The sequence below is a fragment of the Panthera onca genome, chromosome D3 (assembly GCF_046562875.1).
Source record: "Panthera onca isolate mPanOnc1 chromosome D3, mPanOnc1 haplotype 2, whole genome shotgun sequence".
NCBI lineage: Eukaryota > Metazoa > Chordata > Mammalia > Carnivora > Felidae > Panthera > Panthera onca.
Window position 1 is genome coordinate 21986927 of NC_138350.1, and position 17448 is coordinate 22004374.

A 17448-nucleotide genomic window follows, 5' to 3' on the forward strand; every position below is an offset into this window, starting at 1 on the left:
AGATCTTTAGGGCAGTGAAAATAGTCTTTACAATGTCATGTCATATACCTTGTAAAAACCCATAGAATGCACAATACTAAGAGTGAGTCATAAAGTAAACTATGGCCTTTGGGTGATTATGATGTGTCAATGTCACATCATCAATTGTAACAAATGTGCCATTCTGGTGGAAGATGCTGAAAATGGAAGAGGTTATGCATGTGTGCTGGCAAGAAAGTATGTGAGAAATCTCTGTAACTTCCCCTCAATCTTTATGTGAACCTAAAACTGCCCTAAGAAAGTGAAGCCTCAATTAAAAAATTATGAAACAATATAGAAGTATAAAAATCTTTTAAAAAAATTTTTTTAGCACCAAACCCTTTGACCATGTAAGCCCATTTTTAGAAATTTAGCCTATGGAAATAGTAGCACAATTGTATAAAAAAGGTCCAAAAGAATTCATGACAGCACTGTTTTAAGAGAAAAATTGAAAATGTCCATTAATGGGAAACTGTTGTACACTATGATGCATCTGTATCACAGAACACTAAGTAACCATTAACAGAACATCAATTTGACATGGAAAGTTGTTCTTTTTAAGTATTCAGTAGATAATGTATAAGAAAAAAGGAAAATACCAAACATCACATTTAAGTGGAATTATGGGTTATCTCTATTTCATTGTCCTGAGTTATCTCAATTTTGTTTTTTGTAGGGTTCCCCCCCCACACACACACACTGAATATGTACTTACAGCTTTCATAATCAGAAATAACCTGATTTTGAAATTAAAAATTAGACTAAATTAGGGGCGCCTAGGTGGCTCAGTCAGTTGAGCATCCAACTTTGGCTCAGGTCACGATCTCGAGGTTTATGAGTTCAAGGCCTGCATCAGGCTCTGTGCTGACAATTCAGAACCTAAAGCCTGCTTCAGATTGTGTCACCCTCTCTTTACCCCTCCCCCGCTTGCACTCGTTTTCTCAAAAAATAAACAAACATTTTAAAAAATTAATAAAAATAGTAAGTGGTACCTGGTTGGCTCAGTTAAGTGCCTGACTCTTGGTTTCAGCTCAGGTCCTGATCTCAGTTCCTGAGTTCGAGCTCTGCATGGGGCTCTGCACTGATAGCAAGGAGCCTGCTTGGGATATTCTCTCTCTCTCTCTCTCTCTCTCTCTCTCTGCCCCTCCCCTGCTCATGCACATTCTCTCAAACTTTTTTTAAAAATTAGACTAAGTTAAAATTCCTTATTATTACCCTGTAGCACTTCCAAAAATGTTTTAATGTTTATTTATTTATTGCGGGGGGGGGGGGGCGGGGAGGGGGAGGGAAGAAAGAGGGAGACAGAGAATCCCAAGCAGGCTCAGTGCTGTCAGCACAGAGCCCAGATGCAGGGGCTAGAATTCAGCAACCATGAGATCATGACCTGAGCCAAGATCAAGAGTCAGATGCTTCACCAACTGAGCCCAGGTGCCCCCCAAAACACTCTTTATAAACACTCTACTTGGCCCCATAAGATTTATGGAATCAGTCTAAATACTTTACAATTAAAGATTTATATTATAGAAAAATAAGCTTAGAACAAAAGAATAAAAACTACCCTATTTTAAATTAGCCATTTTGTCTTTAGACCAATTCTTTCCAAATATGTTAGAATTTATCAATATATTATATATTAGAATCAATCAATTCCTTATTATTTTGCCAGCTTATCAATCTATGAATAATTTAGAGAACGAAATGAGTTTATATTTCTCTTCTGGAACTAAGTTATAAAAGCATTAGCTACTAAAAAATTAAACTTGGGGGGCACCTAGGTGGCTTAGTTGGTTAAGTGTCTTCAGCTCAGGTCATGACCTCATGGTTGGTGAGTTTCAAGCCCCTCATCCAGCTCTCTCCTGTCAGCATGGAGCCCAAGCCCACTTCAGAGTTCTATCTTCCTATCTACCCCTCCCCTGCTCACATGCGCACTCGCTCCTTCTCCCACAAAAATAAACATACATTTAGGGGTGCCTGGGTGGTTCAGTCAGTTAAGTGTCCAACTTTGGTTCAGATCATGATCTCACAGTTCGTGGGTTCGAGCCCCACGTCAGGCTTTGTGCCAACAGCTCAGAGCTTAGAGCCTACTTCAGATTCTGTGTCTCCCTCTCTCTGTCCCTCCCCTGCTCATATTCTGTCCCTCCTCAAAAATTAACATTAAAAAAATTTTTTTAATAAACATACATTTTAAAAAAAAAGGAAACTTAGAACCCAGAGGAAATCAGGAAAACTTGCTACTATCTTTAATAATAAAATCATTCTAAATATTGTGTGAAATAGGTACAAAATAGGTACAAAAGAGATCCAGGCCTGGACATATTCAAGATGATACTTTGTAGTAGTCAGCATCAAGACAATACCTCTGTAGTTACCAAGTAGTCATTTAAGGAAAGAGTGCTTAAGTGCTCACTTCGGCAGCACATATACTAAAATTGGAATGATTACAGAGAAGATTAGCATAGCCCCTGCGCAAGGATGACACGCAAATTTGTGAAGCGTTCCATATTTTTTAGCAGCACTATCAACAATAACCAAAGTATGGAAAGAGCCCAAATGCCCATCGATGGATGGATGGATAAAGAAGATGTGGTATATCTATACAATGGAGTATTACTCGGCAATCAAAAAGAATGAAATCTTGCCATTTGCAACTACATGGATGGAACTGGAGGGTATTATGCTAAGTGAAATTAGTCAGAGAAAGACAAAAATCCTATGACTTCACTCATATGAGGACTTTAAGAAACAAAACAGAGGAACATAACAGAAGGCAAACAAAAATAATATAAAAACAGGGAGGGGGACAAAACAGAAGAGACTCAAATATGGAGAACAAACTGAGGGTTACGGGAGGGGTTGTGGGAGGGGAGATGGGCTAAATGGGTAAGGGGCACTAAGGAATCTACTCCTGAAATCATCGTTGCACTATATGCTAATTTCGATGTAAATTTTAAAAAAATAAAAATTAAATTAAAAAAAAAGGAAAGACTGCTTAAGAACATTTGCATAAATCTATGTCTTACCTTTGTTCATCAAACGGACTTTATAACAGAGGTAAAAGGTACCTTACCCTTGACAAAACAGCTTTTATTTAACCTAGCTTCATAATTTCCTTGCAGTTTTTAATTTGTTTTATGCTTTACTATCTTAGACAGTCATCCTGACTACAAAGCCCAGATACCATATCCCTAAGCAATTGTTTCAAAGTTTAACAACTCAAGAAAAAACATTTTTTTCGTTGCAACCCAGTATATAAACATATAAAAAGTTTCTCGAATCAATACATTTATCATTTGCAATGTGCCGATTTTTTTTTTTTTCTTTTAATGCTTTATTTTTAGATCACCACATTGATGGGGCACCTTGGTGGCTCAGCCAGTTAAGCGTCAGACTCTTGATTTTAGCTCAGGATAGGATCTCACAGTTGTGAGATTTAGCCCCACATAAGGCCCTATGCTGACAGTGTGGGGCCTGCTTGGGATTCTCTGCCTCTGCCTGCCTCTGTCTCTCTCCCTCCCTCCCTCTCTCTCCCTCTCCCTCTCTTTCTTTCTCTCTCTCTCTCTCTCTCTCTCTCCCTCCCTCCCTCCCCCTCCCTCCCTCTCTCTGAAACTAAGATCACCACATTGATATCTTTACCCTAATGTTGTTGCCACCTACCACCAATAGTCCTGAACTTCACACAGAGTATACTAAACTCCTTCCACCACCTTCTACCACTGCTCCAATATAACAAAACGGGTGAAATCAAGCAAATCTATTCCAAGTGCAAACCTTTGCACGATTGTGAGACATCCCCAATCCCACTCAAGTTCCTGTCACACTGTGACTATTCCTATTGGCATACAGGATGCAAGTGCTAAAAGGCTTCTCTAGGAGGTCTACAGAAGCAGAAATCTTTTCTGTTACCGTGTTGGTGACATTAGTAATTTCTACACCTGACAGTACATACTAGGTTTACCACTGCTCCACAAGCCAACTCTTCTAAGAAAATAAAATAGGATTCTAATATATCATACCCTTACTTTTTAGACTGCTTTTCATATACACCATTCCATTTTATCTCCATTTTATCTAAATAAAAGATTATTCTTCCTTTTATTAATGAGGGAATTAAAGTTCAGAGGGGTTATGTGGCTTGCCAGAAACAACACAGCTAACAAGGAACACAACTCAAGCCTGAACCCAGGATTCACTCCTCTACCTGTTCTCATGCTACAATTTTCATTGTGAACATCTAACACAAATATGAACTTAAAAGGTATGTTAAGTTTCTAGATACAAGGGGCACCTGGCTGGCTCATTCAATAGGGCATGCCACTCTTCATCTCATGATCCTGAGTGAGAGCCCCACGATGGGCATAGAGTTTACGTAATAAAAAAAAATACATATTTTTTAAAAGTTTCTAGATACAGGGGCACCTGGGTGGCTCAGTCAGTTAAGCATCTGATCTCATGGTTCCTAAGTTCAAGCCCAACTTGGGGTTCTCTATCAGCACAGAGGGATCCTCTGTCTCCCTCTCTGCCCCTCCCCCACTCACTCACACGTTCTCAAAAATAAGCTTTTTTTAAAAAAGTTTCTAGATACAGAAATGGAGAGCATTGTATCAATATTAGTATCAAAATAAAGACTTAAAAACAGCAATGAATGTTAATGTTGGTAGCCTCTAAAACTATTAGGAATTCTACTTGAATCCAGTATGGATTTGATCTCACACTGTCTTAAGTGAATGTTTCACTGATTATAAAATTACATATAAATTCACCATAGAAAATTACAGAATTGGGTGGTCTGTAAGAGACAACTAGGCACATAAATTACACAAACTTCCCCAAACCATTCTTAATCTTGTGGCTTCACACTAAATTATGAAGTTCCTCATGTGAAATCCACTTTGATTTCAACACTAAGTGAATTACAACAGCATAAGCATGTTGTTTCTGCATAATACTTGCAACATGCACTCAATTTTCAGAGCACTTTAGGACAATGTCCACAATCTATAAGCTAAAAATAAAACCCAAAAATGTTCAAGTTTTTTTTTTATTTTTTATTTCATGTTTTTAATTGTTTTTGAAGGAGAGAGAGAGACAGAGCATGAGCGGGGGAGGAGCAGAGAAGGAGACACAGAATTCGAAGCAGGCTCCAGGCTCTAAGCTGTCAGCACAGAGCCCGATGCTGGGTTTAGTTCTTTTTAATTAAAAAAGTTCACCTGCCTATGTAAGATGAATACCAAGTAACATAATTACAAATTATTAAAGATTTGTAGAAGGACACCTGTTAAAGCATGCAACTGTTGATCTTGGGGGTCACAAGTTCAGGCCCCATGCTGAGTGTAGAGCTTACTTAAAAAATATGTATTTGTTTTTGTTTTTTGGTACAAAAAGGTGATTTTACTAAAGCACAAGGACAGGACCCACGGGCAGAAAGAGCTGTCCATAATATTTCTTTTAAAAGAAATAAAGAAAAAGGGGCTCCTGGATGGCTGTCGGTTAAGCGCCCAACTTCAGCTCAGGTCATGATCTCGCAGTTTGTGAGTTCGAGCCCCGTGTCAGGCTCTGTGCAGATTCTGTGTCTGCTTCAGATTCTGTGTCTCCCTCTCTCTCTGCCTCTCCCATTCTCATGCTGTCTCTGTCTCTCAATAATAAATAAAAGTTAAAAAAAATTTTTTTTAATAAAAAAGACTTGCAGAATCTGGCTGAGGAAACTACTTGAGATCAACAAGTATAGGCCTTTAATCATATAGATGAGAAAACAGAGATCCAGAGAAGTGACACTCCTAACAGCAGTCCCACAGTCAATTAATGACACAGAATCTGTCAATCTACAGCTTCCTGTTATCCTAATTGTCTCTGCATCCAATAAAATGTCACTAAAAAGGGCTACTACACCTAAAAAAGACACATTTAAGACCCAAAAACTGGGGGACAGGGTAGTATACAATGACAGTCTTAAAAGGGGGGGGGGGAGCTTCTGTTTTGTAAAGATTTTAAGTAATCTCTATACCCAATGTGGGGCTCGAACTTACAACCCTGAGATCAAGAGTTGCATGCTCTACCAACTAAGCTAGCCAGGAGCCCCTAGAATACAGAACCTCTTGAAGGAATTGCAAAGTTCCAAACCACATGAGCTCAAACCTGGCTCTTTAATCCAATACAAGATATCACGTAGTTTTTAATAACTCATGTTATCAACCACCATAACTTTTTTTCCCCATCTTAAATACTATTCATTTGCTCAACAAATATCTGAAAGCACAATATATGCTAGGAACTATGCTAGGTACTGAAGACACCAAGAAAACAAAACAGAAAGAGCCTTTTGCTCAACTGGATACACTTCTCTAAAATACTAGTCTATGACTTGACAGGATATTTACCAAACTCCTTCACTACTCTACATAACTATACCAACATTTTCTGCCAATTCTTCCAAACTTAAATAGAACCTCACCACACCCCTCTGCAATATGAATATTTCTTGGGTAATTCACTATTCCACTTTTACCACAGAAGGTGTTAATCAGAACTACAAAAGAATTAAAAACTGACTTTACCGGGCACCTGGGTGGCTCAGTCGGTGAAGCGTCCGACTCTTGGTTTCAGCTCAGATCATGATGTCACAGTTCATGGGTTAGAGCTCTGTATCTGGCTCTGAGCTGTCACTGCTGAGCCTGCTTCAGATTCTCTCTCTCCCTCTCTGCCCTTCCCCATGCATGCTCACACTCTCTCTCTCAAAATAAACTTTAAAAACTGACTTGACCACTCCTCATGGACTGGGGCAAGTTTCAAGAACTTTTCACAATCCACAATAAACCTTCCTGGTGCACAACCCTCATCATCTCAAATGACTGGTAACTCATTCACCCTACCCTCACTTTACTAGAAACCTGAGTCAGATGGTTTAGGAGCAACCATGATGTTGAGATGTTGGGAAGCACATACCATGAACTCCTTTGTGAGCCAGAAGTAAACTTACTGCCTCTCACTCTCCTTTTTTTCCCCATGGATCTTTTGATACATCTCTAGATATACCTCCAGTCAAGCAGCACCTAATTTTATCAGGTATGTTCCCAAAGACTTGCACAACTAACTTCTGGCAACAAATCTGATTCCCCTATCTAAATCCATTATATTTTAAGAGATGCTCAATTTTCAGATTTAGGCTTCTCAGGCTTCCCCTTCTTCCCTATAAGAATTAAAGCTCTATAAAGAATTAAAAGCACTCTCAGAAGTCCTAATTAATGGAAAAGCTCTGGAATACCAAAGGTGACCTAAAGCTGACTTTCACAGGTTCACAAACCTGGCTGACCAGAATCATTCATGGAGCTTTGTAAGGATGCATTCCCATGCCCCACCCACAGAGATTTTTATTCACCAGGTCCTGCATGGAGCTTAGGAATCAACATTTAAGACAGTCCATACTATTTCTGATGACCGTGTTTAGGTAACCACTGAACTAAAAAACCTAGCCTACAAGCTAAGAAACATGGATTCTCCTATGGCTTGCTATTAACTACAAGTAGGGCTGTACCACTATGCTGGTCACTTGAACTGCTCTGGGTCACCTGAAAATAAGGGAGGTAATTAGAGCTAAAAGAAGCCTTCACAGGCAGCCAATTTAAAATTCGGGAACTCTCCAAATTTAGTTTAATATCACTTACTGTACTGGGTTTACTCAAAACTGTCATTCTGTAAGCTCTGTGACCCACCGAAGTTACAGGCTATAGTAGGCAAGACTTTCTGCATGCCACCAATGCACCCTACTTGGGTCTCTGACCCTACAGAAACAGCCTTTAACCTGAAAGAATAAAGTTCCTATCACCTCTCCAAGTACAAATCACAAATGTTTAATGTAAAAAATTATTTCGTGTAATTCAACCCAAGCCTTGGATGGCATCACCGTCCACATTACGAAAAACGAAGTTGAACCTCAACTAGAAGAGTATGCACGGTTTTTTTGTTGTGAAAAATCAGATTCCGTCGGATAAAGTGGACGTCAAGATATTAAACCAATCAAGAATTTAGGCCTCAGGCTGGTGAAGGCACACCTGAACATCAATCGATCAAGGGCAAAACTCACTGACGAGATTACCAGACCCCAGAGAAGTTTATTAAAGCACCTATAAAATTCAACCCATTATTTTGAACTAAGTTTTCCAGCCCAAAGTACAAGCAACAATATTATCGCAGGGGTCCGAAGCAACATAATTTCCAATTGAGAAATAACAATCTTTCGCGGAGCTGTCTGACCCGGTGTTTCCTGACCTCTCAACCGCCTCCGAACCATCCTCCCCACCCAAGTACTACCAGGTCAGGAGGATGCCCTGCTGCACAGTCGGCCACTCCTCCTTCCCACAAGTCCCGGGCCCTTACCGCTCGCTTCAGGGGCTCCGCTGGCCCCGACCAACGGCCTCTCGCCACAGTGGACTCCCACAGACCCGGTCGGGAACCGGGGGGAGGGGGGGGCATACACTCACCTCCCGGGGTCCGCAAGCACTTCCCCGGACGCTCCCGGGGTAGCATTTCACACCCCTAGACCCATGGGCCCGTCCGCACCGAGTCCGGGATGGCCGCCGGGGCCTGGGACCCCGCCTCCCCCGCGCCGAGGGTCGGGCCGAGCCGGGCCCGGCCACTGCGCTCCCACTCCCCACGCCTCCCCCTGGCGGCCGCGGCCGCCGCCCAGGACACCCCTCCCCAGGCCACGCACGCCGTCCCCAGCCCCCCGCGGGCCGCCGCCTCCTCAGAGGGTGACAGCCGCTGCGCCGGGGCCGAAGCCGGCCCCTCCTCCAGCCCCTCCTTACCCCCGGAGGAGGGGGGGGGGGGTGCGTTCTTACCGGGCGGCAGGACATGGCGAGGCCCGCCACGGCACAGCCTCCTCCGCCACCCCACTAGGCTCCCAGCCAGGGCCGGCGGGGGGCAGCGCCTGGGCCGCTGGAGCGTTTCGTCCGGCTGCTCCTTCGCTGCCGCCGCCGCCTTCTCACAACCACAACAACATGGCGGCAGCGGCCACACAGAGCGCGCTCCTGACGCCGAGCCGGGCCACGAGCGGGGGCGCGCGCGCACGCTCGGGCCCTCGATCCGCGGTCAGGGAAAAAAGGCAGGCGTTCGCGGGCTGGGCGAAGGCGGGGCCCGGACCGGTGGCCACGCCCCGGGAGGTAGGCGGGGCTGCACGCGAGCTGAATGCCCTCCGCAGCGGGAGCGGGGAGGAGCCCAGGTGAAGAAATCAGAAACAGGTGGGAAATAGGCAAAGAAGAAAACCAATGGTGGTCCTACAGATTTGGAAGAGGCATCTTTTCCCTGCTTTAGAGCCCTGATAGAGACAAAGCCTCACTCTACTTAACCAATAAAATAGAATAGTAGTATTTTTCACCTGTAGTTATGATGAAGCTAAAACCAATTTAATATAATGCATATTAAGTATGGTGTGCTCAAGGCTCTACTCCGAAAACAATTTCAAACTGCTTCAGCTGAAGCTCAGCTGGAACAAATGAGTTTTCAAACAAAAATTGTACCCTATTCCCAACAGCCTGCAGAAGAATTCTACAAGCCAGAACAGAATTATTTTAGGCCCTAACAGATAAACTTCAGAGTTGCATTTCAACGGTATACCCTTGACTTTTCTGGAAAATAGCCAAGAGAACTAGTCAGATGAAATTTATGTTTGCATTTGTTATATTTCTTCCACAGCACTCTCTGCAATTATTTATCCATCTTTCATGTTTATGATCTTTCTATCCCATTCCAATGTAAAATCTACTTGAAAATAAAATTATTTTATTCATCACTCTATCCCCACACCTGAACTGAGCATGGCAAAAATTGGGCAATTTCTTAACAGCTAATTTCAGTTATACAATTCATCTAATTGAATCTTCACAGCTTTACTAGGTAGATACTATTATCTCCATTTTTTTTTTTATTTTTTTAAGTTTATTTTTGAGAGAGAGAGAGTGAAACACAGAATCCAAACCAGGCTCTAGGCTCTGAGCTGGGCGGGGGAGGGGGTGTTCTTGAACTTATGAACTGCAAGATCATGACCTGAGCTGAAGTCGGAGGCTTAACTGAGCCACCCAAGCGCTCCTATTATCTCCATTTTAGAAATGAAGAAAATACAGCCCAGAATAAGATGCTTTTAAAGCAAAATTCAAACCCAAAAGGCAAAAATTATGCTCTCTGGCACTGGACTCTACTGCCCTGCCCTTCAAGCATCGTCACCTGAAATAAAATCCCAAGTAAAAAATTACATTAGAGCTCAAAGTTAGGAAAGGCTTTGCTGTATTTCCACAGAATCAGATAAGCTTCCTTTCTGATAATTAGTGTTATGCAGCTGATTGTGCATCTTTTCACCTTGTCTTCCCAAAAGCCCAAGGCTAATTCTGAAGTCAGTGCTACCCTTACTGTTGGCCACTGTGGTCCACATATTAACCATGGTTTTTTCTCCCGCCTCAACTTTGCACTTTCTTTCTTTTTTTATGTTATTTACTTTTGAAAGAGAGCATGAATGGGGGAGGGACAAAGAGACAAAGGGAGACAGAGAATCTGAAGCAGGCTCTGCGCTTCATGGGGCCGAACATGGGGCTGGAACCCACCAACCCTGAGATCATGACCTGAGCTGAAGTCCGAGGCTCAACCTATTGAGCCACCAAAGTGCCCCTCAACTTTGCACTTTTACTTATATTTTACTGTCCTGATTTTCCCTTTCTGTTATATGATTATAGCCTTTATGGACTGAGAGAGGAAATAGTAAGTACATAGAATAGATGAATGACAAAGAGATTTCCCACCTGTTTCTCCTGTTGTCTGATAAAACAAGGTTCCCATCAGGTTCCTCTCCTACAGATTCGTGTCCTGCTACCCAGGCCTCCACTCAGGCAAAAGCTAAAGGATGGGGTTCCATAGTTGAGTGGCCTCTGATTGGATTAAAGCTAGCACCTGACTCCAGGACAGCCCGCCCATAGGCTGGCTAGATTCCAACCAGGTGGCTAGGGGCAAAGATTCAGCCAATCCCACAGCTCCCCTGAAATCCACAGGGAAAGAGGTACCTGTTGGCCTGCCACTTGGTTTTCTTTTTTAGGCAGAATATCGTCGTATTTACCTTTTAACCTGAGCCAAGTAATTTTGAACTGAAGCCTCAACTAGTATACAGGACATGGAAGGAGTTTCTCTGAAATCACTATTTGCATGTCCTTGGTCTCATAATAGCATGTTAGCTATTATGTTAGGATTGCACCTTAAGATGTACTGACGCTATGTAAGTATTTTACATGTGTATCTAATGTAATCTTAACAACCCTATGGCCAGGTATTGTTACTCTACCCGATTTTACGCAAGAGGAGGTGTAAAAGCCAGAATTTGAACTCAGAACGATTTGATTCGGCGAGCATGCTTTTAAACTTCTACATGTCATCCCCACTGCTGCCCACCTGCTTATCCTTAAGCAGACCTCAGTAAATGGTCTTTAAATAAGAAAGAGAAAACTGCTGTGTGGCCTTGAGAACTCACTTCGAGAAGGGCCTTAAAAAAAAAGCAACGGAAAGAAAGCTGGTTTGAGTCTAAAGTACATTTGAATCTTGGTGCCTCCACATACTTGTTCTTTATCTCCCTTTCCTATGCCTCAGTTTCCTCATTGACCCTATGGGATCATAGTCACTATTCTGCTCACCTCACAGAAATGTGTAAAGGTTCTTTAAGGTAATGAGTTTGAAAACTTTTTATACCTTATGAAAAGCCAAACCAGTGGATGGGATTCCTCTTGGGCTTTGGCTAAAGACAAAACCCTAAACTTTGTGCAGTAAGTCAAGAAAAGAGAGAGAAAATCAATCCAGGCTCAGTGAGGGCTCCTCACTGCCCTGTTTCTCAAGTGAGGCACCCTCTTCTACCCACCTGACCTTCTTCCCCTCCTCCTGCTACCCTTTCAGCATCCTTCCCCCATGCTATCTTCAAAGCTGAAAATGTTCTTCCAGCTGTTCAGGGACTCTTTGAAGTAGCCTAAGATAGATGGAAAGGTTGATTGATATAGGCTTCCTGAGGTCATGCAGCGCCATGAAAGGCAGGACTCCCTTAAGCCCCCCGCCCAGCTGCAGCCTTTACAATACTAGAACCTGCTGCTTAATGATAAAAGTCACTTCCATTTCAGTGAGCTCTCTTTGTGTGGATTATCTCCAAATTCAACTCTTCAGCATCTCCTTGGCCTCCCAACCCACCTAGCAGACAGGGGTAACTGGGGATCTCAGATTTTAAGGACCCACTTGCCCAGGGTCAGCTAGAAACTAGAATCATATTTATGTGATTCAACATCTCCAGGGATTTTCCAGGCACCACACAGTACCGTATAGCTGGAATGAGTCAGCTCAACTACAATTCAGCATAGAGCGGTGGTCCACAAAGTGTGGCTCACAGGTCTCTGCAAAGCCCTGAGACTTTCAAACTTGTTTTAATAATAAGAAATTATTTACTTTTTTTTTTAAACCATGTTGCCATTTGCACTGGTGGTAAGATTGGGGGCACAAATCAAGGCAGTGGTATCATCTGCATTAGGAGCCATTGTAGTCTTCACTTACATGCACTGGTAGTAAATAAAATAATTATTTCACTTATGAATATCTTTGAGGGGCACCTGGCTGGCTCAATGGGTACAGCATGTGACTCTTGAGCTCCAGGTTGTTAGTTCTACCCCATATTGGGTGTAGATTTTAATTAAAAAGAAAATCTTAAGGGGCACTTGGGTGGCTCAGTTGGTTAAGCTTCAGACTCTTGATTTTCACTTAGGTCATGATCTCACAGTTCATGAGTTTGAGCCCTGCATTGAGCTCTATGTTGACAGCATGGAGCCTGCTTGGAATTCTCTCTCTGCCCTACCCCACTCTCACTGTCTCTCCCTCTCTCTCTCTCTCTCAAAATAAATAAATTTAAAAATATATTTAAAAAATAAAATCTTAAAAAAATAATATCTTTTAAGAAGCATAAATAAAGATCTAATTTTATTAACTCTAGACATTTGGATACAAGTCTTTTTAATATTCTGTGTGATGAAATGAAAATTACCCATGAAGCACTTTTTTATTTTTTTTACTTTTTTTAATGTTTCCTTATTTTAGAGAGAGAGAGAGAGATCACAAGCAGGAGAGGGGCAGAGAGAGAGGGAGACACAGAAACTGAAGCAGGCTCCAGGCTCTGTGCTGACAGCTCAGAGCCCAATGCGGGGCTCAAACTCATGAGCTGTGAGATCATGACCTGAGCCCAAGTCGGACACTTAACCTACTAAGCCACGCAGACACCCCTAATGTTTATTTATTTTTGAGGGTGGGATAGGGCAGAGAAGGGGGGACAACAGAGGATTCAAAGCAGGTTCCAAGCTGACAGCAGTGAGCCCAATGTGGGCCTTGAACTCATGACATGAGATCATGACCTAAGCCAAAGTCGGACACTCAACTGACTGAGCCACCCAGGAGCCCCTAAAGCACTTTTTTATTTTAACTTTTTTATCGAAGTAAAATTGACATAACATAAAATTAACCGTTTTGTTATTTTTTAAAATTTTTTTTTAACGTTTATTTATTTTTGGGACAGAGAGAGACAGAGCATGAATGCGGGAGGGGCAGAGAGAGGGAGACACAGAATCCGAAGCAGACTCCAGGCTCTGAGCCATCAGCCCAGAGCCCGACGCAGGGCTCGAACTCACGGACCGCGAGATCGTGACCTGAGCTGAAGTCGGACGCTTAACCGACTGAGCCACCCAGGCGCCCCAAAATTAACCACTTTAAAGTGATCAATTCTGAGGTGCCTTTCTGGCTGGTTGGTGGAGCAAGTGACTCTTGATATCCAGGTTGTGAGTTCAAGTCCCACACTGGATAGAGATTACTTTTAAAAAGAAAAAAAAAAAAGAAATTTAAATAGTGACAAGTTCTGTGACATTTCATAACATTCATAACAGTGTTGTGCAACTACCACCCTTATCCAATTCCAAAACATGATCATAACTCTAAAATAAGAGTAGGTTAAGCGTCCGACTTGGACTCAGGTCATGATCTCACAGTTCATGAGTTCGAACCCCGCGTCGGGCTCTGAGCTGTCAGCACAGAGCCTGGAGCCTGCTTCAGTTTCTGTGTCTGTCTCCCCCTCTCTCTGCCCCAGTCTTGCTCTGATTCTCTCTCTCTCAAAAATAAATAAATATTTTTTAAGAAGAAAGAAAAAGAAAAAAAAAAAAAACTACCACTTGTCAAGTTTTAGTGTAATGACAAAAAGAATATTCACAGTTATCTGTTTTGTATGAGGCTGGATTGTCTTCATGTATTTCAACTAAAACAAATTGCCAAAGATTGAATGCAGAAGCAAATATGAGAATGCAAAATTTTTTTATTAAGTTAAGCTTTAATGAGAGCTGCAACTGCATAAAACAATGCCACCATGCTCACTAAATTTCTTTGTTTTGGAAAACATAGTTATTTTTCACAAAGATATGTTACTTGTGTTCACATGTCATGGGTTTACAAAATTGTTTTTTTAATCATGCTACTTTTTTTATTCATTAAAAAAATTGTTTTAAGTAGGTCTACACCCAATTTGGGGTTCAAATTCATGACCCCAATATCACGAGCCACAAGCTCTGCCAATTGAGCCAGCTAGGCACCCCTAAATTATGCTATTTTTATAAATTAATAAATAATTTTATATTTTGTCAGTTTTCATTCCTAACGAGATAAATGTCAATTGGCATAAACAAAATCTCTTTAGGATCTTCAATAATTTTAGGGGTTTTTTTTTAGTTTTTTTTAAATGTTTATGCATTTATTTTGAGAGAGAGAGAGCACGAGCAAGGGAGGGGCAGAGAGATAGAGAGGGAGAGAGAGAATCCCAAGCAGGCTCTGCAGTCCCCCACATGGAGCTTGAACTCACAAACTGCGAGATCATGCCCTGAGCCAAAATCAAGAGTCAGATGCTTAACCCATTTGAACCACCCAGGCACCCCAGGATTTTCAATAATTGTAAAGAAACTAACAAGTTTGAAAACCACTAGTATAGAGTATTCATGGGAAATTCTCAATTGCAAAGGCATTCCATGCTTGGATTTTTTTTGTTTAAATAGCTATTTAATATATATTTGGTAAAATATAAGAAACCAAATTCAGCTCTCACAGGTATCATTGCTTAGGATGAGACTAAATTTATTTATATAAAATGATGAACTGATTTAAGGAAAAATATGAAGTATTAAAAAAAGAAACAAGCCCAGAATGAAGTCACTTGCACCTCTCAACAGAAAACCAAGACTTAATTAACAGTTTCAGCCTCTCCCAGGAATATGACCTTTTATTTATTTTTTGTTTTGTGTTTTGGTTTTTTTTGGTGCCAAAACCAAGACTGAACAGGAATGTGACTTTTTTCCTTTTTTTAAGTAAACTCTACGCCCAAGGTGGTGCTCAAATCCATGACCCAGAGATCAAGAGTCACAAAGTCCATGGACTGAGTCAACCAGGTGCCCCAGGAATGTGATCTTTTAGAAGTCAATCTGAAATGTCGGGATCAGCACTAATGAAATAATCTGCTTAATAGAAACCCTGCATTCCCTTCCCCCCAAAAGATAATGTTCTGGCCAAGCAATCGTTTCTTTTGCTAATAACTTCCTAAGCCCACACTCCTTCCTATAAAAACCTTCTATTTTGTACAGCTCCTCTGAGCACCTCTCTACTTGCTAGAGGGGATGCGACCCAATTCATGAATTGCTTAATAAGGCCAATCAGATCTTCAAATGTACTTGGTTGAATTTTGTTTTTTAACAAAGGTGAACATGAGTACAAAGCTGATTGTGTCAAAAATTCATAAGGATAGTACCCAAATGATTGGACTTTGAGAAACATTCAAATAGTGATTGAGTTTTTTAATTAGACAAACTTGCCACCATAACTTACTATATGGGTAATTTCATCTGGAAAATGAATTATTGACAAGGTAATGAGTGAACACATGTGCAGTAGCGCTCAGTAGATGTACTTCCCATCCTCCTCCCAGGGAGAGGTACCTGATAGTCTGTGACAGAGGTACCTGTCACAGAAGGAGGTGGGAAGCCTGGATTCCTGACCCAGCTGAGCCACTGACTCACTGACCTGACTCCACCCTCAGGGCCTCAGTTTTCTCATCCAGCAAATGACAGGGTGGGATGTCATCCTCTCTGGAGCCTCCCAGTCCTACCAACCATCCTCTGATTAAAGGATCCAGCTTCACCTTGTTTGGCTACTGCATCAGAGAATCACAGAACTGCAGCTGGAAAAGACTCTAAATGTGTCTCTCTGGCATGACCCCCACCAATTTCATAAATGAAGAAACTGAAGCCCAGAGAGGTTAAGAAGTTAAACCACCTTCTTGGCCATGTGGGTGCAGGGGAGGGGGTCCAGTGGGAAAATGAGAATGTTTCCTCTACACTTTGATAAATGATATAGGCGTTTGGTGGTTTAGATACCACTCACGCCTTAACAAATATCCCAGAAATTCCACTAGGAGATACAAATCCCACTTCAGCTTGAGAAAAATCAATGCGGTTGGTTGGTAACAGTGTGTTAACTGGATTGATGGATTGCTTAGTGTTACTAACTAAATCCACCTTGAAAGGTCAGTCCCCCACCCCCACACTTATGAATTCCCCTAGGGAAGGCAGAGAAGATGAAACTGGCAAGAAGAGGATAGAAAGGAATGGGGAGGGGGGAGACTATGAGAGGGAAAGGGAGGCTTTCCCTTCTCCTCTCCATTTCCCCTCCCTCTCTCCTCCGTCCCCTCTCTCCACCCTCTCCCATTTGAGACAACACACCCCTCTCAGTGCCCAGCTTGCTCTACCCAAAGCTTCCCTGCAGCCTGGGCCAATTTGCAGCCACAAATAGAACCAGAATCCACTGAAAATAGCTCCTCCTCCCTTCTGCCCAGAGTTTCCAAGGGCTGGCAAGGATGCCCTGCCCGTACCAGCCAGGCCCCAACCAGGGAACTCAGGTAGAGGGACACCAAGGCCAAGGTTGGGGACCAGCTAAGGAACAACAGCTCCAAAAATAACTGACTCTTGTTAAGTGCTGGCTCCATGCCAGTACCACTAGGAGCTTTAGTTCCCAGCAACCCAATGAGGAAGGTCCATACCATTAACCCCATCACACAGATGAGGCTCTGAGAAGTAAGGAGCTTGCCCAGAGCCACACAGCCAGTGGGAAGGTGGAGCTGGGGTCCACATGGTTAACCACTTCACTACACTCCATGCAAGGTGACTCTACTAACTAGCTCCAGGTCCCCAAGGCTGTGGGGAGTTCATGACATCCAGAACTTGCGCGAGCTGGGGAAACTGAGACCCAGAGACAGGAGAAGCACTCAGTAAACAAGTAAAGCAAGCACCCAGGTCTCTTGGCATAGGGGCCAATGGTTTTGCAGAGGTTGGAGCAAACAGAGACTCCCTTGTT

At 42.4% G+C, this 17448-nt stretch overlaps 1 protein-coding gene and 1 non-coding gene across 13 annotated transcripts in view; one reads left to right on the plus strand and one right to left on the minus strand.

The window, feature by feature from the left end:
* MTMR3 (myotubularin related protein 3) overlaps positions 1-8963 on the minus strand; it is a 148086-nt gene extending 139123 nt beyond the window's left edge. For 9 of the 12 annotated variants that reach the window (XM_060612765.3, XM_060612764.3, XM_060612763.3 and 6 more), the window contains exon 1: positions 8850-8963. The gene's annotated coding sequence lies outside the window, so the exon portion shown is untranslated. Of the gene's footprint in view, positions 1-8492; positions 8607-8849 lie in introns of those variants that run through there. The other 3 variants (XM_078435609.2, XM_060612755.3, XM_078435608.2) reach the window with 3 other exon arrangements.
* LOC145713002 (U6 spliceosomal RNA) lies at positions 2418-2525 on the plus strand. Its single transcript, XR_014135912.1, has one exon. It is a non-coding gene; the product is annotated as a U6 spliceosomal RNA (small nuclear RNA).
* Positions 8964-17448: the final 8485 nt, after the last annotated feature.